The sequence below is a fragment of the Pleurodeles waltl genome, chromosome 9 (assembly GCF_031143425.1).
Source record: "Pleurodeles waltl isolate 20211129_DDA chromosome 9, aPleWal1.hap1.20221129, whole genome shotgun sequence".
NCBI classification, from domain to species: domain Eukaryota; kingdom Metazoa; phylum Chordata; class Amphibia; order Caudata; family Salamandridae; genus Pleurodeles; species Pleurodeles waltl.
This window is the reverse complement of record NC_090448.1, coordinates 20834943-20859379: the sequence shown is the minus strand read 5'-3', so window position 1 is coordinate 20859379 and position 24437 is coordinate 20834943. Positions and strand designations below refer to the sequence as shown.

The 24437-nt window shown below is 47.7% G+C and overlaps 1 protein-coding gene across 3 annotated transcripts in view; it reads left to right on the top strand.

Moving 5' to 3' along the window:
* Positions 1 to 378: 378 nt before the first annotated feature.
* Positions 379 to 24437, top strand: part of CIDEC (cell death inducing DFFA like effector c) — an 88335-nt gene continuing 64276 nt past the window's right edge. The window contains exons 1-2 of one of the 3 annotated variants that reach the window (XM_069206151.1): positions 379 to 490; positions 9458 to 9592. The gene's annotated coding sequence lies outside the window, so the exon portion shown is untranslated. Of the gene's footprint in view, positions 491 to 3497; positions 3704 to 9457; positions 9593 to 24437 lie in introns of those variants that run through there. The other 2 variants (XM_069206152.1, XM_069206153.1) reach the window with 2 other exon arrangements.

Sequence of the window (24437 nt, the reverse complement as noted above, 5' to 3'; positions counted from 1 at the left end):
TGTCTGTCCCCCGAGTCTGTGGGTAACAGCAGAGCCTCACACACACCCATCCAGGTACACTCTCACCAGGTGAGGTTCTGTGACGTGTACAGACACGCAGCCTGTCTCACCTCCTGGAAGTGCCTTTGATGTAATCTGCCGGAGGAAGGTGTTTGGAGCCCTGTGTTGTAAACATGAGGGTGGCAGCCGTTACTAATAACCCCTCCCAGACTCGCCCCCCCCCTCACACTGGTGCCATCTCACACCCCCAGGCCGCGTTGTGCCCAGCTCTGACCTCTGCCCTAGTGCTCCCAGTCTGACCATTGCAGGGAGGAGCGTCTCACTGGTGGCAGAGGGGAGGGGGGAGGGCTCAGCAGCAAGGCTGGGGGAGGAGCAGGGGGAGGAGGGAGTGTGTAAGAGGGTTTTACTACAGCAGGGACCAGGGGCAGGAGACACGGAGGGCTGTCATCCCCCACAGCCGAGGAGCTCTCGCCGACCCTCTTCATCACCGGTAAGTGCCCCCCCGCATCCTTCACTGAGGTCAGGGGGATGGAGGGACTTCATGTGCTGGGACAGAGAGCGAGAAATAACGCGGAGACGTGAACCTGTCCTTGTCAAAAGCCTCTGCTGTGTACAAACACCAGGCAGAGGGGCTGCTGGGACAAGGCTTCTGTGGGAGCGCTCTACACCCCCCCCCGGGCTGGTGTGGTGGGGTATTGTTTATTTAACTACTCATCCACAACCGAGCATCCTCTGCTATCACTCGCTCACTTTCTGCCTGTCGTTGACTCTGTACAGCGCTTCGATGCCCTTTGGCTAGGCTCGCGTTGCAGAAGACCACATCCGCACATGTGCATTAATTCACAATTACAATGTGCACACAGCAGCTGTGTGTACAAACCTATGCTTCTAACCCTCTCATGTTTATTTTTCTTAAAGTAACACATTTTGATACTGTGTCGCGCGATCCAACACGCAAGTTTACAATAAACGAACGAACGAACGAATGAATGAATGTTGGTTTGTGGCTTGTTGTAAACATGAATGATTGACAGTGACGGGGATTTGTGACAGCTATCAAGCGTCTTCCAGCGAGAGTCACTTTCACCCACTCCTCGTATGTTGCCGAGGTGCACTATGAATTCTGGGACTTGTAGTTTTCCTTCCTTATTACATATGCGTGCCTGAAGCCTGCAGAGTGCCCTTGGCTTTTAAAAACACGACCCATCGGTGCTGTTTGTGCAAAATTCCTTGCACTTGTGCAGAATGGTGTAATCTGACTCCAGGACTGCCTGGAGGTGACCTCGTGACCTGAGGCCAGTTGGCAGGCACAGGGCACTTATTATTGGGATTTATGGCAGGGTGCTAAATATATTTGTCACAGTGCACGCAGGATCTGTACACAGCCGCCCCAAATGTAGTGCTACCCACCAGTGAACGTGGCGCTTCCCATGGTGCACAGTAAGGTAGTGAAAATCAAATGTATGACGTGAGGTGACTGTGGAGATCACTGTCCACACTTGTGTTATGGCACACCGGTTTGTATCGGTGCGTAGGTCACTGTACACCGTTGTTGCTGTATGCAGACTTGTTATTGTGAAAACCACTAACACAATTATTGGGCACAAGTGTGTGTTCCTGTGGGAGTTACAATACCTATACATATATTTCAGTGCACCCCCCGTGCATGCTTGTCGTACTGCACATTCACTTGTGTTTCCGTTCAGACGACTATACATATTTGTGTTACCCTATATTCACATACCCACCCATCCATCCTTACTGTCCAATCCTAAACAAATGTGTTAATCTACACACACGCTTTGTACAGATCCCTATACACACTTGTGACTTCTGGGGTACTTGTGTGACTGTATACATTGTGTAAGAGTACACACACACGTGTCACTGTGAAAACAAGTACACATAACTGTGTATTCGTACACACTTGCATTACTGTGCAGACCAGAGTGCACAGTTGTGTTACTTTGTGCATACACGTGTGTTACTGTACATACCTCTGCTATTGATCACAAACTATTTTCACGTGGAGACCACTTTGTGGTCCAGATGTTACTATACACATACTTGTGCTAACTGTTCAGAGCACTGTGCAGCTTGTTCTACGACGAAGGTGACTAAACATAATTGGTATGTACAACCCCTTGTATCGCTGTGCAGACCAAAATACTTAGCTGTGTTATGGGCTCACCCTCGTATTACAGTGCAAACCACTCAAAACTCGTGTGTTATTGAATACAAACCGTTCTCCTTTGGGGACCACTGTAGACAACTTTCTTACATACTTGAGCATACACTGTAACACAAACACGTGTTATTGTGCAGACCAAAGTGCATCCTGTGACTGCATACACTTGTCTTATTGTGCACACTGCTGAATACGAGGCTATGCTACTGCACACCCACGTGTGTTACTGTGCAAACCATTGTGCACAGTTTTATTCCTACAGACACTCATGTTGCTCCTTTGCAGACCAATATATATATATATATATATATATATATATTTTATTTTACTGCGCAGCGCGCTGCATAGATTTGTGTTACTGCATGCACACTCGAGGTACTGTGCATCGATTTGTGATCTGTGCAAAGCACTGGACATGTGTGTCTTATTGAAGACACGTGTGTGCTTTTGTGTAAGCCATTGTACATAATGATGTTACAATACTCACTTCTGTTACTGTTCACACATGGAGATGTGCTACTGGGACGCCCACTGTACATACATGTCTCTGTGCAGACACCTATACATGCCTGTGCTACTGTACAGACATGTTATTCTGCGAGTTATATATATTTTTCTCTGCACCCAGACTTTATTTGCCTCACAAAGCCTTTTACATACGTTAATTACTAGGCACACGTATTGATCTTGTGCAGGCCACTGCACACACGATTATTACTGTGCAAACGTGCTACTGTACACACTTGTGTCAAGATGTAAATATCTGCATACCTGTGTTAACAGACACACCCACTTTGTGTCTTGATAGAGCCTTGTATATACATTACACAAACCTGGAATACTATACTCAGGCTTGTGGTGCAGTGCAATCCTCTGTAAAAGCTACAATACTATAAACATGTGTGTTACTGAACACACACCGTTACAGCTGAACAGGTCATTAATGCACACATGCCACCGTGCGTTGCATGTATGGGTTTCTCTCCAATTGTGTTACATTAAACATGCACATGCAAGCATGTTTAAACAGTAACATCATTTTACATATGGTAATCGATGTTTGTTGACAATTACCTAGTGACAATTCTTGTGCAACAGAGTATATTCACAGTATCTAGGCACTTGTATAATGGACAAGCACACTTCCATTTTACATGTTAAAAGAAATTTAGATCTTTGGAAGATTCTACGTAACTTGTTCACTGCAATTTACTTGTAGGCGTAAAATGTTTATTTAAGATACCACAAATATATAAATAAACTAAATTGTATTTATTTGTGCACAGTATGCCAGTCATATGTACGCAAACACGTGAGAACAGTAGTACATGTAATTAAGTGTGCACCATGTGTGTACAGTGACCTGCTGAGGAGGAACTGCGCCAGATAGAGCGTCAGAGGCGGGAAAGCCGCGACCGACCCCGGGCCCTGTTAGATGAGGCCTTAGCAGCCAGTGTAGAGAGACGCCCGGCTTTGACTACAGGGGACACGTGGCACAAGCACGTGCGGAGAGAGGTAAGGTGGGCACAAAACTGGCCTGGCTGGCCAACCCCGCAAAGAGGGGGGACTCCAACTGGAAACAGATGACGGGGGGCCGAGAATTCAGGCAAGAGGAGATTAATGACTGTTTCCTTCAGTACTGTACACAGTTATACCAGAGATAGAAGCAGGTAGGGCGTACCCAGCCTCCCTAGAGATACCCATCTATTTATTGAGGAGGCTGAGGCTCCGGGGAGGCTATCACCCAGCAAGAGATCAAGGTTGCGATAAAAGGCATGGCATGTGGGAAAACCCCTGGGACAGGTGGCTTTCCAGCGGATTGGTACATGACTTATGCAGACCCGTTGGCACCTAAACTTGGGAAACTGTGTAATGAAGCCCAGACAAGGGGCTGATTGCTTGATACTACTCTGGAAGCATTGATGGTGCCGTTATTGAAGCCCGGTAAACCCCCTTGGGATTATAGAGCCTACTGCCCCCTTTCGATGCTAAATGTTGATTATAAAATCCTTAGTAAATAATTGGCCACATGTCTGATCCTCCACATGTCTCAGTTAGTGCACCCAGATCAGGGAGGGTTCATACCTGGGCGTAATACGTCCCTCAACATTAGACGCCTACTCTCCATTCTGCAACAAGGGGCCCCTGACTCCAGAGGGGCAGTGGTCATGGCTGTTGATATAGAAAAGGCGTTTGATAGTTTAGAATGGGACTATTTGTATGCGGTAATGACACAGATGGGATTGGATGGCGGCTTTGTGGCCTGGACTAGGCTATTATACATGGACCCAACGGCACACGTATGGACGAATAAGGTGATATCACAAAGTTAAAGGGTGGAGAGGGGGACAAGACAAGGGTGCCCACTTTCCCCCCTGCTTTTTGCTTTGGCTGTGGACACCTTCATGGCTCGGGCTCGGTTGGGAACGCATTACAGAGGTCTGAAAGTGAAAGGGCACTCGCACAGAGTAGCATTATATGCTGACGACATGCTGCTATTTTTGTGAGATACTGCAGAAGAGTTAGCTGGGGTAGGGCCATGTTGAAGGATTTTGGGGGCTATCAGGCATTAAAGTGAATTGGCAGAAATCCTGGATGTTCCCAATAGTTGCAGAAGTAGACCCCCCAAATGACTTAGTCCCTCTGCAATGGGCCGAGGTGTGTCTCGTACCTAGGCTTTAGGATATATCACGATCGTGCAGCCCTGGCGGGAACGTGGGCAGTGCTCTGCGTGCCCTGAAAACTAGCATAGAATTTTAGAAAACCCTCCCACTGTCAGTTACAGGTAGCATAACACTGTTGAAGATGGTTGCCCTTCCCCGTCTTCTATATTATTTTGGAGCACTCCCCTTGAGAATCCAACTAGTGACGTTTAGGGAAATGGATTCAATGATTATATCATTTATATTGGGCTCAGCCCGCAGACGGGTAGCACTGACTACACTACAACGGCCAGTGGGGGAGGGGGACCCAGCGGCACCAGACTTTGAGAGGTACTACCTAGCGGCCCAGTTGCAGTAGTTTGTCCAGTGGACAGCAGGTAGCCAAAGACCAGAGAAAGAGTTAAGCCCTTTTGTGCCAGGGTTGACGGACTTAACTAGAATGTTACTGAAGGTCAGGTGCACTTCCACGACAGACACTGAGGAATTCAAGGTGATTGCTAAATGCTGGGATAGATGCCTGCATAGGGGCCATGTTAAAGTACCCTACTAGCTGGGCCTGCAACACGAGGGGATTGGAGAAGTCTGGAGGCCATGGCGGGGGCTTCCACCCTGGGGGGCCTCTTTAGGAACGGAGAAATGCTTCCATTTGAGGATTTTAGAGCAGACTTTAATATCTTGAGGGGGCACTTTCTCTTATATAGATCATTTACCGCTGTGATTTGCCGCCACTGGAGAAAGGGCACAGTTGAGCCTCCAGCAATGGGCAGCTGTAGATATATAGCCCTCCCCTTGGGTACTATTAAAGTGGTTCCTGTTTGTACAGGGCAATAGGTGGGATTGCCGCCACCCGTTTGAAAAACTGAAGACTAACTGGGAGGAAGATTTGGGTACCCCGATATCGGAGGAGGCCTGGGATGCCATACTTGCTAGAATGCCTAGAGTTTCACAAAATGCTCTTTTTAAACTGATTTAATTTCTCTGTGATGCAGCGAGCATATCTGACTCCTGAGCGAATACAACAGTACTTTCAGGTGGGAGGCAAGTTGTCCTCGATGTGGAGAGAATGGGTGGGGATGCTCCACATGTTATGGAGTTGCCCACAGGGGCATCAGTACTGGGAGGGGATCACGACGCTGCTGGCCACTATGCTGACTAGGGATGTCCCTTGTACACTGGGGCACAGTTTGCGGAGTTGGTTCCCTCACACTTTGAAAAATGGAATTACCAGCAAATTTCAGGACTTGGCTTTCCTAATAGCGAAGCGTGAGATAACGCGTAATTGGAAAACAAAGGGGGGCCCAACTACTGCTATGGCGCAATGAAGTAGCAAGGTGGGCAACAGTTGAGGGCATGAAGTAGCAAGGTGGGCAACAGTTGAGGGCGAAGTGCTATTGAGAGATGCACACAAGGGGATCGGCTCCCTGGAGATGGGATGTGCATGGGAGGCCATAGCGACTGACTTTCAGGCAGCTGCAGTAGATGATGTTGCATCACCCTGAGGGATTACACCTGGAGATGCTTAACATGGGTCTGCGATGACGTTTATTGGAGTAGGGGCTGGCTGGCTTCTCCTCCGCCCCCGCGACTAACTCTTTGGGTGAATAATACATATGTCACTGGTGTACTGAACATATTGTGCAACTGAAGGACTCACCTGGGATTTTACTGTACTAAAAACCTACCTTAGATGCAATCAAGGGTGGGATTTGGGGGGCTGTTTCTGATAATGGTTGCGGAAGGGTAACAGTGGGCATCAAATGTGACAGATGCAACAATATGTTTAGACACACTTAACGTTTTCTATGTGCACACTGTATCACTGCTTTTACTTTTATAAGGAAACAATGATGCAAGTTTGGACCCAACTGAGTCCTCTGATTTTTAAAAAAATTAATAAAATGTGTTTACAAAAAATATGTGTACAATAGCACAAGTGTATTTATGGATCTACATTAGTAAGTTTAAGAAATGAAAGAAGCAATGGCAATGCACAGGCATTCAATATCTCATCATACACGTGCTGTATCGCTCATCCTCGCACTCCTATATCCATTCATCCACCCTCTGATTCTTACATTCACTTACTAACCCATCCCCAATAAAACACACAGACAAACTCAACAAGCACATGCAAGTTAAATTAAAAGAATACAGGTAGAAAAAATAGAAAAAATGCCACTGTCTAAGGGCCCATGTGCTTGCAATGGAAAAATAAGTAAAACATTGAACATAATAATGGAATGTCATCTTTGAATGCGTATAGTATGTAGTTCTTTTAGAGATGTAAAGTGGTCAACACGTTGTTTATAAATATGACAACCACCTTAAAATGGTTAACAATAATACACCATGGACAATACCATTCCAAGATGGTCACCAGTTTTAGAAACCGTGGCAGCACAAGATCCGCGCGCAGCAGATGAAATGAGCAGTGAGCGAGCCACCCGCTGCTCTGCGCGTGAGCTGCGGCGTGCTCCAAAAACAATTAACGATGGGGGGGAAAGAAATGAAAAGAGGACTACCAAAGGAGAAAATGAAAAATTCACTTATGCTCAGGCAGAGGTGCACATGATGCTGCCACTCACATGCCAATGGTTGCAGTGGACTGACCCATCCCCCCATACTATATGCAGGGACGGTGGAAGCAGAAGGGGACAAACACAGACCAGGCCTGTGGCTGAGAGGAATAACCTAAAGACCCTCTATACATGTTTATATATGTGTTTTTAATGCTTCTTTTATTGCAGGCGTGCGGTAGGTGTGTGAAGCTGCCAGGCTACATCTAAAATGTACTTTAATACACAAGCGCAGATAAATTCTACAGCTATTTACACAATTACTGCTGTCAAAGTAATATACAACCCTTTCTAATAGGGGGTTGTAAGGACTGTCCCTGCAAACCTCATTCCCCAGGGTTGTCAGGGGATGTAAACAAACACCACAACCCTTGCATACTACAGGAATCTTTGAGATTGCATGCAAAAAAGTAACTGTCCACAGACTTTACCACAGTGTAATTACAATCCAGCCTTAAAGGCCTATTGGCTTTAACATATCTTTTTCACTATAAATAAGTCAGCCCTACTGCCTGTGTTGTAACTTTTCAGATTGAACAGACGAGACGTTTGGCATTTGACGTAACTGTTCTCAATGAACCAATCAGGCTTATTGCCTTTATCATCGGCCTGTCACTATGACAACTCAGGCCTACAGAATTGATCACTATCTTTCCCATAAAACAACAATCAGAGAATTAATAATATGTACAAAATTGGAGTTGGCAAACTCCAAACCCTCCTAAGAGGATCTACCAAGGATTATCACAGTGGAAATGTTGTTACCACCACAGAGGATAAGCAACACCAAAGGCCTTGACTGCTTTGCTTATCTGTGAGACTCCATGTAACAAGTTACTCTGTGCTCTAAATGTGCCAGTACTGTCAGGTACTGGGTCCCTGCCCTTCTTTCTTTGCGGAGGGAGAGTACCTACACTCAGCAGTACTTTGAATTAGAGAGTACCAGTACCTCTCAGATGTAAGCAGGGACTGTGGTATAGGGTACCTGTACTTCTTCTGGGTTTTAATTTCAAGCACTGAAAATACCTGTCTGCAGGTTTTAGTGCTGTGTATTAATTTGGCTTTACTCACACTCGCTGTGCATTGAATAGGAATGCCATTGCATTCCTTTCTGTTGTTCATAGAGACCTCTGCTCCCTAATGTGTTTTCTGACTATCTTGTATTTCTTAACTTTAATGTTACATGCTCCTTCCCAGTTCTGTGGGCATGGAAAATGTTATATTCCTATCATGTTGTTTATTGACAGTTTGAAACATTGGTTTCATAATAAAAAAATACATGATAATAAAAGAGTATTAAAAACATAGAAGCACAACAATTTACAAGATTAAAATAACATAAAACAGGAATAAATATCATTAAAAAGGTCCAGTGCAAAAATTCATCAAGTGGTTATAAATCTCATTAAAAAGATTTCAGTGCAAAATTTAATTGAGTGGTTATCAAGAGTCACTGTGGAACTTGCCTTTATACTGTAGCTAATAATTTTTGTCTTAATGACCATGCTATGTGCAAACATTTTGAGACCACCACGTATCACTTTGACATATGTAGGCTTCTCCTCGCGCTATACTGAAGTCTGCTAGGTGGTAAACATGTTGTGAATTGCAGTTATATGTACACCGGTCACTTGCATGGTGAGATGCCTTATGTCACTCGCCAAGCAGCCTCCTCGGCTATTCCACCGCGTGAAAATAATAAAAAATCATCCCTCCCTTTCCTCACATTTCCTTACACTCTCCGTTTTTTCTTCTCACTCCCTCTTCTTTCTTCTCTCCCCCACTCTCTTCCTATTTAAAGTAATTTTAATTACATTGATATAGCTTTTAGTACCCCTGGAAGGTGTTAGTATGGATGCCTTTGGTTTTGTTCAACTTTTAGGTCTGTTATTGATCACTGTTTCTTTCCCCCAGAATGCCTCTTCTCACCTCACCTTCTCACCCTTTAGTCAGTGCCCCAAGCCTCTGTTCTCCAAGATACTTTAATGTTTTGTCTTCAGTTTCTTGACTCTCTACTTTTCCTCCTACAGAATTGCCCAATCCGGCTCCTGAGTTCATCGCCCCCTGGAGCTCCACTCTGCACATCACAATCACTTCTTCACCCTCATCCTGTCGGACCCTTTGCTGTGTTCCGAGCCTATCGACGCACCCCTCCCTCCTTACCAGTAGGTGTCACTCTAGGGTTAATCGTGGAGTCTTGAGGCTTCTCTCTTTTTTTATGCACCACAATCTAGAGCTAACATCTCATTCTTATTTTTCTTTTGCTGGTAAATTTTTTGTTGTGCTACTAACTTTGGCGGCGTTCGACGAATCAAACAATATTTTCAAAACTAGTGTGCCAGTCACCTCAGCAGCTGTCTGGAAAGTTTTGGGGTGATATGTGAAGCAGGGCCGAGAAAAAGAAGGGGTCCAAAAACACATTTCCCCTATGCAATTTCCCACAGGAATTTTGAAAACTACTATACCCCAAACTGCTGAGCGGAATTCACCAAATTTGGCAGAAAGCTAAAGATTGGTCCAGCACGAGTGCTTTTTATGGGCGAGCACAAAGTGCTCCGTCCATTCTGTAATCTCTCTTTGGGCTTGAAACCACGCCCATGCCACGTCAGTCACTTTTAAAATCAGCTTGCTTTCATTTGTGAAAGGCACGCATACGTCATGCCTTTTCCGGTGTTTAACCCACCTACACAGCACTGGTAAAGTACCAAAAACATACGAGGCTCGATGTTTTCAGCCTGGAGTCCGGACTACTTTATCTGTTTGTTTTCCACGCAGTGCAATCGTGCTGCATTTTACATAGCGCGATCGCGCTGTGTTTTTTTTTTCTTTACAACGCTAATAGCTCTAACTCGAACAAATGCGAGACCCGTTGCATTGAAAATGCTTGTTGTAATTTGGTGTAAATTCATTCAGTAGTTTTGGAGTTATCAAAGTAAAAATGAATTATGTAGATCTAGGGATGTGGATCTACACGCCAACAGCAATGCCGTGATTGGCTGGCTGCAACCTGATAGGAAAGTTGCGGCCGCCATTTTCTGTATCAGGACATGGTCCAGGGGGTAAAAATAAAACTTAACAGTGATGGAAGGAGTCAGGGTAGAGGTACTCTGACCACATGGGAGTGATGGAGGGGCCTATGAGGGGCCCCTCATCGGCAAGAAAATGCCCAAAAGGTTTTTTGGGGGATTCGAAGACTCAGCGCTGCCCCGTTGTGTGACACCAGTTTTAAAAAAATGCCCACTCCCAGATCCACTCACACACCCATTTACACACCCACTCACAGAACTATGAAATCAATACCACACCCTCGCACATAGACCCACACAGTCACTTAAACATCCACTCACAGACCCGCTCACACACCCACAAAACCACTCGCATGCACACCCACTCACAGACCCACACAGCCCCTCAGACACCCACTCACAGACCCACAAAACCAATCACAGACCCACATCATAGGGTTGACTGGATGGGAGGGGTTAGCTGTAGGGCCTGGCCACAGGCTGGGTCCTGCGGCCAACCCCGCTGCATACAGCTAAAGGCAGTGTGCGTCGTGGAGTTGGCTGCATGCAGGGGGTTGGGCGTCGGGCCCTGCCGCCAACCCCCTCCTCATATGGCCAAAGGCCAAGCGTGGCGGCAGTTGGATTAACATATGGTAATTAAATACTACTTAACGTTAAAAAAAACCTAGAAATTCACTGAAAAAAACAAAGGTTACAGGGACTTTATTGTTAGGAAATAGAATTTAAAAAAACTTTAGAAATTCACAGAAAATCAAAAGGTTACAGGGACGGTATGGTTTGGTTCAGATTTTGCACACAAAACCATAGAAATTCAGCAGTTATACTTATTTCGAGAAACTATAACTCATGCCCCAAGGTAACTATAACTTGTGCCATCGCTATGCACTCTTAATGACCCCACATATTACATCAGTCATGACATCTTCTATGACATTATTGATAATATCACTGTAACATTTGCAATAAAATTATAGATGAGAAAACTGTGCATGGCGGGGCGTGAGTTATAGTTAAGTTAGGGCACAAGATATAGTTTCTCGAGATAACTATAACTGCTGAATTTCTATGGTTTTGTTTGTGTAAAATGTGAACCTAACTATAATGTCCCTGTAACCTTTGTTTTTTTTAGTGTGTATGTATATATGTGTGTGTGGTTTTATTTATTTATTTATATATATATTCACTTAAAAAAAAACTAATTTTACAGGGACATCATAGTTAGGTTCTGAATCTACACAAATAAAACCATAGAAATTCAGCAGTTTATAGTTATCTCAAGAAATTATAACTCATGCCCTAAGGTAACTCTAACTATAGCCCCCACCATGCACTGCTAATTACCCCACATATTAAATCTCTGATAACATCTTTCATAACATAATTTATAATATCAATGTAACATTTGCAGTAAAAGTATTGAGAAAATTGTGCATGGCAGGGGCACACGTTATAGTTACCTTAGGGCACGAGTTATAGTTACTTGAGCTAACTATAACTTCTGAATTTCTATTGTTTTGTGTGAGTAAACTCACAATCTATCTATAATGTCCTTGTGATATTTTTATTTTTAAGTGAATTTCTATGCTTTTTTTATTCTTATTTCCTAACTATGGGCGACCCCATATAAGCACCAACCCCACCCCTCAAAAGAGTGAGATCATGTTTCAGTATGTACCTTAAATGTTTGAAGTTGAAAAGAAATTAAAGCGAGAAAATGACCACTCACACACCTAAACTTGAACCCTCAACCTTCAGTGTGAGGGCCTGAGTTGTTCACCACTAGACTACAGGTGACTCTTTACACTGTAGTGTCATAACTGTGACCTAACTATAACATTCAACCCAAAGAAAAACATGCAAATGTTACATCACAGGGAATGTTTAACATTTAACACACTAGTAAATATACTGACGCATTGCCATGAGATACGGGGATTTGAACCTTCAACCTACTGAGAGATAGTCCAAGAGCTTTACCAGAAGGCCACAAGTGACTCTGGGCCACATGTACGTATATTTGAAATTGCGATTCCATGCAAATTAGGGAATAGCAATTCCAAATGTAAGAAACTGCATTGAGTTTCTTTTGCGATTCCCAGTGGGTCGCAAGTAGACCTGCCTCATTAATATTAATGAGGTAGGTCGCAATTTGCGACCTACAGAGAATCGCAAAAATCACAGCGATGGTGGCCTGCTGGTGTCAGCAGGCCACCATGTCTGTGATTGCTTTTAAATAAAGCAATCTTGTTTTTTTAAACGCAGCCTTAAAGGAAAACGGGCTGTGTTTAAAAAGAAAACAAATGAAACATTTCAGTTTCATTTTTGAAGAGTAGGCAGTTGTCCCTGGGACCACTGCCTGCCCTTTAAAAATGTTTTTGCATGCATTCACAAAGGGGAAGGGGTCCCTGGGGGATCCCTTCCCCTTTGCGACTGGGTTAGCACCAATTTGAAATCGGTGCTAACTGCGATTGTTTTGCAACCGCATTCACGGTCACAAAACAATCATACATACCATTTAAATTCGGTACTCGAAAGGGATGCCCTAAACACGCCCCTTCCTAATACGGAATCGCAAAACCCAAATTGCAATTCGGTAACAAGTTACCGAATCCCAGTTTGGGTTTTGTACATCCCAAGAAGCATTTTTCTAGTTGCAAACAGGCCGATTCTGCAAATCGGCCCGTTTGCAACAAGAAAACTGCTTTGTACATGTGGCCCGAGGTTCTGCTGTGCATCAAAACATAACTACAACATTATAAGCAAACATCATGCTAGTGTGAAGCTTTGAAGTCATTAAATGGAGAGACCATTGCAAAAACAATCTCTCTCTCACTCTTCCATCCTATTTTGGGATGGAAGCGAGAGGGAGAGAGAGAAAGTGAAAGGACCGTGGGGGAAGCCTCAAGACCCCAGCAGTCCCAGCCGGCTCACTGCCTCCTCCAGGATTGGATTGGAGTGGAGTGGAGTGGAGTGCAGTGGGGTGGATTGGAGTGGGGTAGTGTAGGAAAGTACCATCTTGCCTGGCATGTTACCCCCATTTTTCACTGTATATATGTTGTTTTAGTTGTATGTGTCACTGGGACCCTGGTAACCCAGGGCCCCAGTGCTCATAAGTGTGCCTGAATGTGTTACCTGTGTAGTGACTAACTGTCTCACTGAGGCTCTGCTAATCAGAACCTCAGTGGTTATGCTCTCTCATTTCTTTCCAAATTGTCACTAACAGGCTAGTGACCATTTTTACCAATTTACATTGGCTTACTGGAACACCCTTATAATTCCCTAGTATATGGTACTGAGGTACCCAGGGTATTGGGGTTCCAGGAGATCCCTATGGGCTGCAGCATTTCTTTTGCCACCCATAGGGAGCGCTGACAATTCTTACACAGGCCTGCCACTGCAGCCTGAGTGAAATAACGTCCACGTTATTTCACAGCCATTTTACACTGCACTTAAGTAACTTATAAGTCACCTATATGTTTAACCTTTACCTGGTAAAGGTTAGGTGCAAAGTTACTTAGTGTGAGGGCACCCTGGCACTAGCCAAGGTGCCCCCACATTGTTCAGAGCCAATTCCCTGAACTTTGTGAGTGCGGGGACACCATTACACGCGTGCACCACATATAGGTCACTACCTATATGTAGCTTCACAATGGCAACTCCGAATATGGCCATGTAACATGTCTATGATCATGGAATTGCCCCCTCTATGCCATCCTAGCATTGTTGGCACAATTCCATGATCCCAGTGGTCTGTAGCACAGACCCTGGTACTGCCAAACTGCCCTTCCTGGGGTTTCACTGCAGCTGCTGCTGCTGCCAACCCCTCAGACAGGCATCTGCCCTCCTGGGGTCCAGCCAGGCCTGGCCCAGGATGGCAGAACAAAGAACTTCCTCTGAGAGAGGGTGTGACACCCTCTCCCTTTGGAAAATGGTGTGAAGGCAGGGGAGGAGTAGCCTCCCCCAGCCTCTGGAAATGCTTTGTTGGGCACAGATGTGCCCAATTCTGCATAAGCCAGTCTACACCGGTTCAGGGACCCCTTAGCCCCTGCTCTGGCGCGAAACTGGACAAAGGAAAGGGGAGTGACCACTCCCCTGACCTGCACCTCCCCTGGGAGGTGTCCAGAGCTCCTCCAGTGTGCTCCAGACCTCTGCCATCTTGGAAACAGAGGTGCTGCTGGCACACTGGACTGCTCTGAGTGGCCAGTGCCACCAGGTGACGTCAGAGACTCCTGCTGATAGGCTCCTTCAGGTGTTAGTAGCCTATCCTCTCTCCTAGGTAGCCAAACCCTCTTTTCTGGCTATTTAGGGTCTCTGTCTCTGGGGAAACTTCAGATAACGAATGCAAGAGCTCATCCGAGTTCCTCTGCATCTCCCTCTTCACCTTCTGATAAGGAATCGACTGCTGACCGTGCTGGAAGCCTGCAAACCTGCAACATAGTAGCAAAGACGACTACTGCAACTCTGTAACGCTGATCCTGCCGCCTTCTCGACTGTTTTCCTGCTTGTGCATGCTGTGGGGGTAGCCGGCCTCCTCTCTGCACCAGAAGCTCCGAAGAAATCTCCCGTGGGTCGACGGAATCTTCCCCCTGCAACCGCAGGCACCAAAAAGCTGCATTACCGGTCCCTTGGGTCTCCTCTCAGCACGACGAGTGAGGTCCCTCGAATCCAGCGACTCTGTCCAAGTGACCCCCACAGTCCAGTGACTCTTCAGTCCAAGTTTGGTGGAGGTAAGTCCTTGCCTCACCTCGCTGGGCTGCATTGCTGGGAACCGCGACTTTGCAGCTACTCCGGCCCCTGTGCACTTCCGACGGAAATCCTTTGTGCACAGCCAAGCCTGGGTCCACGGCACTCGTCCCTGCATTGCACGACTTTCTAAGTTGGTCTCCGGCGACGTGGGACTCCTTTGTGCAACTTCGGCGAGCACCGTTTCACGCATCCTCGTAGTGCCTGTTTCTGGCACTTCTCCGGGTGCTACCTGCTTCAGTGAGGGCTCTTTGTCTTGCTCGACGTCCCCTCTCTCTTCAGGTCCAATTTGCGACCTCCTGGGCCCCAGCAGCGTCCAAAAACGCCAAACGCACGATTTGCAGCTAGCAAGGCTTGTTGGCGTTCTTTCGGCGGGAAAACACTTCTGCACGACTCTGCACGGCGAGAGGGATCCGTCCACCAAAGGGGAAGTCTCTAGCCCTTTTCGTTCCTGCAGAAACCTCAGCTTCTTCTGTCCAGTAGAAGCTTCTTTGCACCCGCAGCTGGCATTTCCTGGGCATCTGCCCATCTCCGACTTGCTTGTGACTTTTGGACTTGGTCCCCTTGTTCCACAGGTACCCTAGATTGGAAATCCACAGTTGTTGCATTGCTGGTTTGTGTCTTTCCTGCATTATTCCTCTAACACGACTTCTTTGTCCTTAGGGGAACTTTAGTGCACTTTGCACTCACTTTTCAGGGTCTTGGGGAGGGTTATTTTTCTAACTCTCACTATTTTCTAATAGTCCCAGCGACCCTCTACAAGGTCACATAGGTTTGGGGTCCATTCGTGGTTCGCATTCCACTTTTGGAGTATATGGTTTGTGTTGCCCCTATCCCTATGTTTCCCCATTGCATCCTATTGTAACTATACATTGTTTGCACTGTTTTCTAAGACTATACTGCATATTTTTGCTATTGTGTATATATATCTTGTGTATATTTCCTATCCTCTCTGAGGGTACACTCTAAGATACTTTGGCATATTGTCATAAAAATAAAGTACCTTTATTTTTAGTATAACTGTGTATTGTGTTTTCTTATGATATTGTGCATATGACACTAAGTGGTACTGTAGTAGCTTCACCCGTCTCCTAGTTCAGCCTAAGCTGCTCTGCTAAGCTACCATTATCTATCAGCCTAAGCTGCTAGACACCCTATACACTAATAAGGGATAACTGGGCCTGGTGCAAGGTGCAAGTACCCCTTGGTACTCACTACAAGCCAGTCCAGCCTCCTACAGGTAGAGTGGAGGGATTGAAATGGGGTGGGGTGGATTAGGGTGGGGTGAGCTGGGCTGGAGAGGGTGGACTGGAGTGGGGTGGATTGGATTACTTTGTGGTGGGGTAGATTGGGTCGGGGTTGATTGCATTGAGGTGAGGTGGATTCGATTGGTGCGGGGTGGATTGATTGGAGGGGGTGGACTGGCGTGTTTTCTCTCCCAGTTAAAGAGCGACTTATTCAATCTTTGAGTGTTTCTTTGGTGTAGGGCATTGTTCCCAACTCCTGGAAGCTTGCTCTTGTTACTCCTTTGCCACAAAAAACAAATCTAGATCCTTTGAAGTGGTTGAAATACAGACCTCTATCTCTCCTGCCTGCTGTAGCCAAAGTCTTAGCAAAGCATGTACACCTGCAGCTTACATCATATATTGACCAAAATAGTAATCTACACTCCTCGCAATCAGGCTTTAGTGCCGGCCATAGTACCGAATCGGCTCTCCTCGGGGTCCCCGAATACCCGAGACACCAACTCGATACTGGGGGTACGGCAGCATTGATTCCCCTAGATATCAGTGCCACTTTCAACACTGTAAACCATACTGCTCTGCTTTTAAGACAGGGGGAAATGTGTGTTCAGGGCACTGCCCTGGCTTGACTGAGATCCTTTCTGCATGACAGTAATTTTTAAGTTCATACGAACCAACATAGGTCTAAATCCCACCATTTAGCTTCTAGGGCGCCTCAAGGCTCTTCTCTCAGTCCATGTCTGTTAACCTTAATGCTAGACCTCTAGCTGAAATTGTAGAATCCTAAGGACTTACTCTCTTTTCATATGCAGATGATACCCAGATTGTGGTATCTATATCTGCAAGTGACAGTAGCTACACCAGAAGCCTCAAATACCTGTCTTGTCCAAGTTTCATCCTGGATGAATGCCAATTCACTAAAACTAAATGGAGACAGGATGACGGTCCTGCTGGTGGGCAACCTCCCTAACCTATGGGGTCCCCATTTCTGGTCCATATGCATGGGTAATACTCCCTCTCAAGTACCTGTCGTAAAAAACCTAGGGGTCTGGCTTAATGACAAGTTATCCATGAGTCATCAGATTAGCAAAGTTGCTGCCACCTGTTTTGGCATTCGGCTCAGAAATATTCTCAGTTGTCTTCCGGTTCCATCACAGAGGACCGTGGTCCAGGCTCTGGTCATTTCCTGTCTGGACTACGGCAACGTTCTCAATCTGGGTGTCTCGAAAGCTCTGCTCGAATGGCTTCAGGTGGTAGGAAATGCTGCTGTGCGCCTTCTACTCCTCGCTCCCAAATCCATTTCTGCAGCCAGTCTGCTCCACAAACTACATTGGCTACCAGTAGAAGGTCATATTCAGTGTAAAGCTTTGTGCTATATGCATCAGTGCCTTTCCAACACTGGGCCTCGGTACCTGAGATCTCTAGTTGCTTGGTATGTGTCCAATCACTCGCTCCGCTCAACTAATCGTGAGCAGGCATTGGTTCCCAGAGTTAGGAGATCCCACCAAGGAGTTCGTCTTTTGCGATTGTGCCCTAAACTCTGGAATAGCATGCCTCAGAAGCTGAGAGCCTATAGCTCACTCACAGTGTTCCGTAAATTGCTAAAAACCTGGCTGTTTCCACCATCCTAACGTTCGACGATTGGGTGTGACTTTTTGGGATTACCTTGATTGGACCTATGTTTCAGTTAACAACTTAGCATTGGGAAACCTTTTTTAGGTAGCCATGTGCTTTATACATCACCCATAATGAAGCATGCTTGAGTGAGAAGCTATCACTCACTGGCTTTGCACAAAACTACAGGTCCTCGAACATGGTCAGAACTCGTGGACTGTGGGCATGGAGGGGGCTAGGACCTTGGTAATCCTGGGGCTGCAGAGTGGGGAGGAAAGAAAAAGAAGTAAAACTCAGAGAAGGGTTTTATTGAAAAAAAACAAGAAGGGAGGTGGAGCCGACTGCAGCCATCCAGCTTTAATTGTGCACCCCTTTATTTCAACCACGCAGGCGACAGAAGTGATCACTATGCCTCCAAGCACGGTTCCTGACAGCGAGAGGACCATGAGGCGGTATCCTTCTAGGCTGGAGGGAATCCGGGTGCTGAGCGCCGATGCCCTGCAAATTTGGATTGGCCATCGGGGCATCTGCCCAGGGGGGGGGGCATGAAGCAGGCTCCTCTTGGGGTATGATGGACTCGCAAACTGGGTCCAAGGATGCATCTGCTATTGTAACTTAACTATCATTTGTGCAAGGGGCGATGATTCCTAGTCAGGGACATCTTACGGATTTAGGGGCCCTGGGCAAAATGTATTTTGGGGGGCCCTGTTCCGAACAGCATTGAATTTATGACCAGTTTCAGCTCTTTCATGCCTTGTCCAGGTCACTGACAGTGCACAGGCACACTGTCCAAAATCTAAATGTGTTTACATCTAATATTCAGGGATAGTGACTATTTTCAAAATTGTGATACAGCAGCTCATTAATATTACTGCAAATAATCTCTGTGACCCCCCCCTCCATTTCTCATATGTGAGGTCCTGTTTTGATTGAAACTTTTTTTTATGGATGTTGCATGAAACACAAACACAACATTTCTTTGCAAAATGTCTGTAGTCGTCTCCCACACATCACCCTCTTAAAAATATATTCAAGAAAAACTGTATGTTTAAGAATTATTCAAGATCATCAGGGCAAGACTCTCCAGTACAGAGCTGGCTCTATCGGGACCCCTGAAATGCCGGGGGGCCTGCGCCAGAGCCCAGTTTGCCCATTCCCTAAACCTTCTCTGGTCCCAATCCTTGGACCCGGAATCACCGGACACCCCAAGAGTGCAGGAAGAGAGTAACCCATGCCCTAAACCTTCTCTGGTCACAGTCCTTGGACCCGGCATCACCGGACACCTCAAGAGTGCAGGAAGAGAGTAGCCCATGTCCTAAACCTTCTCTGGTCCCAGTCCTTGGACCCGGCATCACCGGACACCTCAAGAGTGCAGGAAGAGAGTAGCCCATGCCCTAAACCTTCTCTGGTCCCAGTCCTTGGACCCGGCATCACCGGACACCCCAAGAGTGCAGGAAGAGAGTAGCCCATGCCCTAAACCTTCTCTGGTCCCAGTCCTTGGACCTGGCATCACCGGACACCCCAAGAGTGCAGGAAGAGAGTAGGCCATGCCCTAAACCTTCTCTGGTCCCAGTCTTTGGACCCGGCATCACCGGGCACCCAAATAGTGCAGGAAGAGAGTAGCCCATGCCCTAAACTTTCTCTGGTCCCAGTCCTTGGCCCCGGCATCACCGGACACCCCAAGAGTGCAGGAAGAGAGTAGCCCATGCCCTAAACCTTCTCTGGTCCCTGTCCTTGGACCCGGCATCACGCGACACCCCAAGAGTGCAGGAAGAGAGTAGCCCATGCCCTAAACCTTCTCTGGTCCTAGTCCTTGGACCCGGCATCACCGGACACCTCAAGTGCACCCCAAGAGTGCAGGAAGAGAGTAGCCCATGCCCTAAACCTTCTCTGGTCTCAGTCATTGGACCCGGCTTTACCCGACACCCCAAGAGTGCAGGAAGAGAGTAGCCCATGCCCTAAACCTTCTCTGGTCCCAGTCCTTGGACCCGGCATCACCGGACATCCCAAGAGTGCAGGAAGAGAGTAGCCCATGCCCTAAACCTTCTCTGGTCCCTGTCCTTGGACCCGGCATCATGCGACACCTCAAGAGTGCAGGAAGAGAGTAGCCCATGCCCTAAACCTTCTCTGGTCCCAGTCCTTGGACCCGGCATCACCCGACACCCCAAGAGTGCAAGAAGAGAATAGCCCATGCCCTAAACCTTCTCTGGTCCCAGTCCTTGGACCCGACATCACCGGTCACCTCAAGAGTGCAGGAAGAGAGTAGCCCATGCTCTAAACCTTCTCTGGTCCCAGTCCTTGGACCTGGCATCACCGGACACCCCTAGAGTGCAGGAAGAGAGTAGCCCATGCCCTAAACCTTCTCTGGTCCCAGTCCTTGGACCCGGCATCACCGGACACCCCAAGAGTGCAGGAAGAGAGTAGCCCATGCCCTAAACCTTCTCTGGTCCCTGTCCTTGGACCCGGCATCACGCGACACCTCAAGAGTGCAGGAAGAGAGTAGCCCATGCCCTAAACCTTCTCTGGTCCCAGTCCTTGGACCCGGCATCACCCGACACCCCAAGAGTGCAAGAAGAGAATAGCCCATGCCCTAAACCTTCTCTGGTCCCAGTCCTTGGACCCGACATCACCGGTCACCTCAAGAGTGCAGGAAGAGAGTAGCCCATGCCCTAAACCTTCTCTGGTCCCTGTCCTTGGACCCGGCATCACGCGACACCTCAAGAGTGCAGGAAGAGAGTAGCCCATGCCCTAAACCTTCTCTGGTCCCAGTCCTTGGACCCGGCATCACCCGACACCCCAAGAGTGCAAGAAGAGAATAGCCCATGCCCTAAACCTTCTCTGGTCCCAGTCCTTGGACCCGACATCACCGGTCACCTCAAGAGTGCAGGAAGAGAGTAGCCCATGCTCTAAACCTTCTCTGGTCCCAGTCCTTGGACCTGGCATCACCGGACACCCCTAGAGTGCAGGAAGAGAGTAGCCCATGCCCTAAACCTTCTCTGGTCCCAGTCCTTGGACCCGGCATCACCGGACACCCCAAGAGTGCAGGAAGAGAGTAGGCCATGCCCTAAACCTTCTCTGGTCCCAGTCCTTGGACCCGGCATCACCGGACACCCCAAGAGTGCAGGAAGAGAGTAGCCCATGCCCTAAACCTTCTCTGGTCCCTGTCCTTGGACCCGGCATCACGCGACACCTCAAGAGTGCAGGAAGAGAGTAGCCCATGCCCTAAACCTTCTCTGGTCCCAGTCCTTGGACCCGGCATCACCCGACACCCCAAGAGTGCAAGAAGAGAATAGCCCATGCCCTAAACCTTCTCTGGTCCCAGTCCTTGGACCCGACATCACCGGTCACCTCAAGAGTGCAGGAAGAGAGTAGCCCATGCTCTAAACCTTCTCTGGTCCCAGTCCTTGGACCTGGCATCACCGGACACCCCTAGAGTGCAGGAAGAGAGTAGCCCATGCCCTAAACCTTCTCTGGTCCCAGTCCTTGGACCCGGCATCACCGGACACCCCAAGAGTGCAGGAAGAGAGTAGCCCATGCCCTAAACCTTCTCTGGTCCCAGTCCTTGGACCCGGCATCACCCGACACCCCAAGAGTGCAAGAAGAGAATAGCCCATGCCCTAAACCTTCTCTGGTCCCAGTCCTTGGACCCGACATCACCGGTCACCTCAAGAGTGCAGGAAGAGAGTAGCCCATGCTCTAAACCTTCTCTGGTCCCAGTCCTTTGACCTGGCATCATCGGACACCTCAAGAGTGCAGGAAGAGAGTAGCCCATGCTCTAAACCTTCTCTGGTCCCAGTCCTTGGACCTGGCATCACCCGACACCCCTAGAGTGCAGGAAGAGAGTAGCCCATGCCCTAAACCTTCTCTGGTCCCAGTCCTTGGACCCGGCATCACCGGACACCCCAAGAGTGCAGGAAGAGAGTAGGCCATGCCCTAAACCTTCTCTGGTCCCAGTCCTTGGACCCGGCATCACCCGACACCCCAAGAGTGCAAGAAGAGAATAGCCCATGCCCTAAACCTTCTCTGGTCCTAGTCCTTGGACCCGACATCACCGGTCACCTCAAGAGTGCAGGAAGAGAGTAGCCCATGCTCTAAACCTTCTCTGGTCCCAGTCCTTTGACCTGGCATCATCGGACACCTCAAGAGTGCAGGAAGAGAGTAGCCCATGCTCTAAACCTTCTCTGGTCCCAGTCCTTTGACCTGGCATCATCGGACACCTCAAGAGTGCAGGAAGAGAGTAGCCCATGCTCTAAACCTTCTCTGGTCCCAGTCCTTGGACCTGGCATCACCCGACACCCCTAGAGTGCAGGAAGAGAGTAGCCCATGCCCTATACCTTCTCTGGTCCCAGTCCTTGGACCCGGCATCACCGGACACCCCAAGAGTGCAGGAAGAGAGTAGGCCATGCCCTAAACCTTCTCTGGTCCCAGTCCTTGGACCCGGCATCACCCGACACCCCAAGAGTGCAAGAAGAGAATAGCCCATGCCCTAAACCTTCTCTGGTCCCAGTCCTTGGACCCGACATCACCGGTCACCTCAAGAGTGCAGGAAGAGAGTAGCCCATGCTCTAAACCTTCTCTGGTCCCAGTCCTTGGACCTGGCATCACGCGACACCCCTAGAGTGCAGGAAGAGAGTAGCCCATGCCCTAAACCTTCTCTGGTCCCAGTCCTTGGACCCGGCATCACCGGACACCCCAAGAGTGCAGGAAGAGAGTAGCCCATGCCCTAAACCTTCTCTGGTCCCAGTCCTTGGATCCGGCATCACCCGACACCCCAGAGTGCAAGAAGAGAATAGCCCATGCCCTAAACCTTCTCTGGTCCCAGTCCTTGGACCCGACATCACCGGTCACCTCAAGAGTGCAGGAAGAGAGTAGCCCATGCTCTAAACCTTCTCTGGTCCCAGTCCTTTGACCTGGCATCATCGGACACCTCAAGAGTGCAGGAAGAGAGTAGCCCATGCTCTAAACCTTCTCTGGTCCCAGTCCTTGGACCTGGCATCACCCGACACCCCTAGAGTGCAGGAAGAGAGTAGCCCATGCCCTAAACCTTCTCTGGTCCCAGTCCTTGGACCCGGCATCACCGGACACCCCAAGAGTGCAGGAAGAGAGTAGGCCATGCTCTAAACCTTCTCTGGTCCCAGTCCTTGGACCCGGCATCACCGGACACCCCAAGAGTGCAGGAAGAGAGTAGGCCATGCCCTAAACCTTCTCTGGTCCCAGTCCTTGGACCCGGCATCACCCGACACTTCACTATGTAACACACTAAATATAATTTCAAAATCTTTAATTAAATGGGAAACTATTACCTCCAACTCATTCTTATTTCATTTTTCAGATATTTCTTCTTCTCTGTCCCGAGAGAAACATGTTTTACAAAATATAGTGAATCCCTGTGATTGAATTGATAAGACTCCTGCTGATGTTCGTAGTTTTAGTGCCCCCCCCACTTCCGCCTTTCCAAAAGTTTGTGGGGTTTACAAATTCCCAAAACCTTTGTCTGCACCACCTCCCTTTGGTCTTTTATATATAAACATTATTTGTGCACATTCCCATTTCCGACTTCTGCTTTTTTCACTTAAGCAAATTAGTGGGGGGAGGGTAGGGGAGGGGTCGCCACTGTGATGTGCTGGAAAGTCCCATTACTACATCATCAAAGTAGCCAGGTGTGAGTTAAGAACAGTACATCGGTGCCTCTCTACATGCCTTAACTTGATATGGTGGTAGCCAATATCATGGATGCAATATTTTCATAGGTGGCTTTTTGTAAACCCTATACAGTAATGTATGAGCAGCACATTAACTAAGACCAGTCCCATGCCAAACTGGTGGCACATACGTATTTTGTCCTCTCGGTGTAAGTGATGGTAAGAGTTGTGAACATGTGGGCACGGATGTTGTCACTGTGAGTACCTTGCACCACTGTGTCATGTGATATGACTTTGCAGCCTGTGCCTGTTGAGTAACACTCTTCCATGAGTGACTGTTGTGAACTACTTCTTGTTCAAATCAAACAAGCACTGGCAAAGCCATCCAGTCTGGCTTTTTGTTAGAGGAGCTGTTTGATAATAGTTGGGTGACTTTGTGTGTGTTGCCTCCAACTGTCCTAGAAACAATAGAAAAATAAGCAGCCTCTAGGGCCAGAACAGTGTGGAAGCCGGGAATGATGTATGGAAGCTGGGAGTTGGGAATGATGCATGGAAGCTGGGAATGATGTATGGATGATGGAGGCTGGGAGTTGGGAATGATGTATGGAAGATGGGAGTTAAGAATGATGTACGGAACATGGGAGCTGGAAATGATTGATGGATGATGGAAGCTGTGAGTTGGGAAAGGTACGGAAGTTGGGAAAGATGTACGGAAGATGGAAACTGGGAGTTAGGAATGAT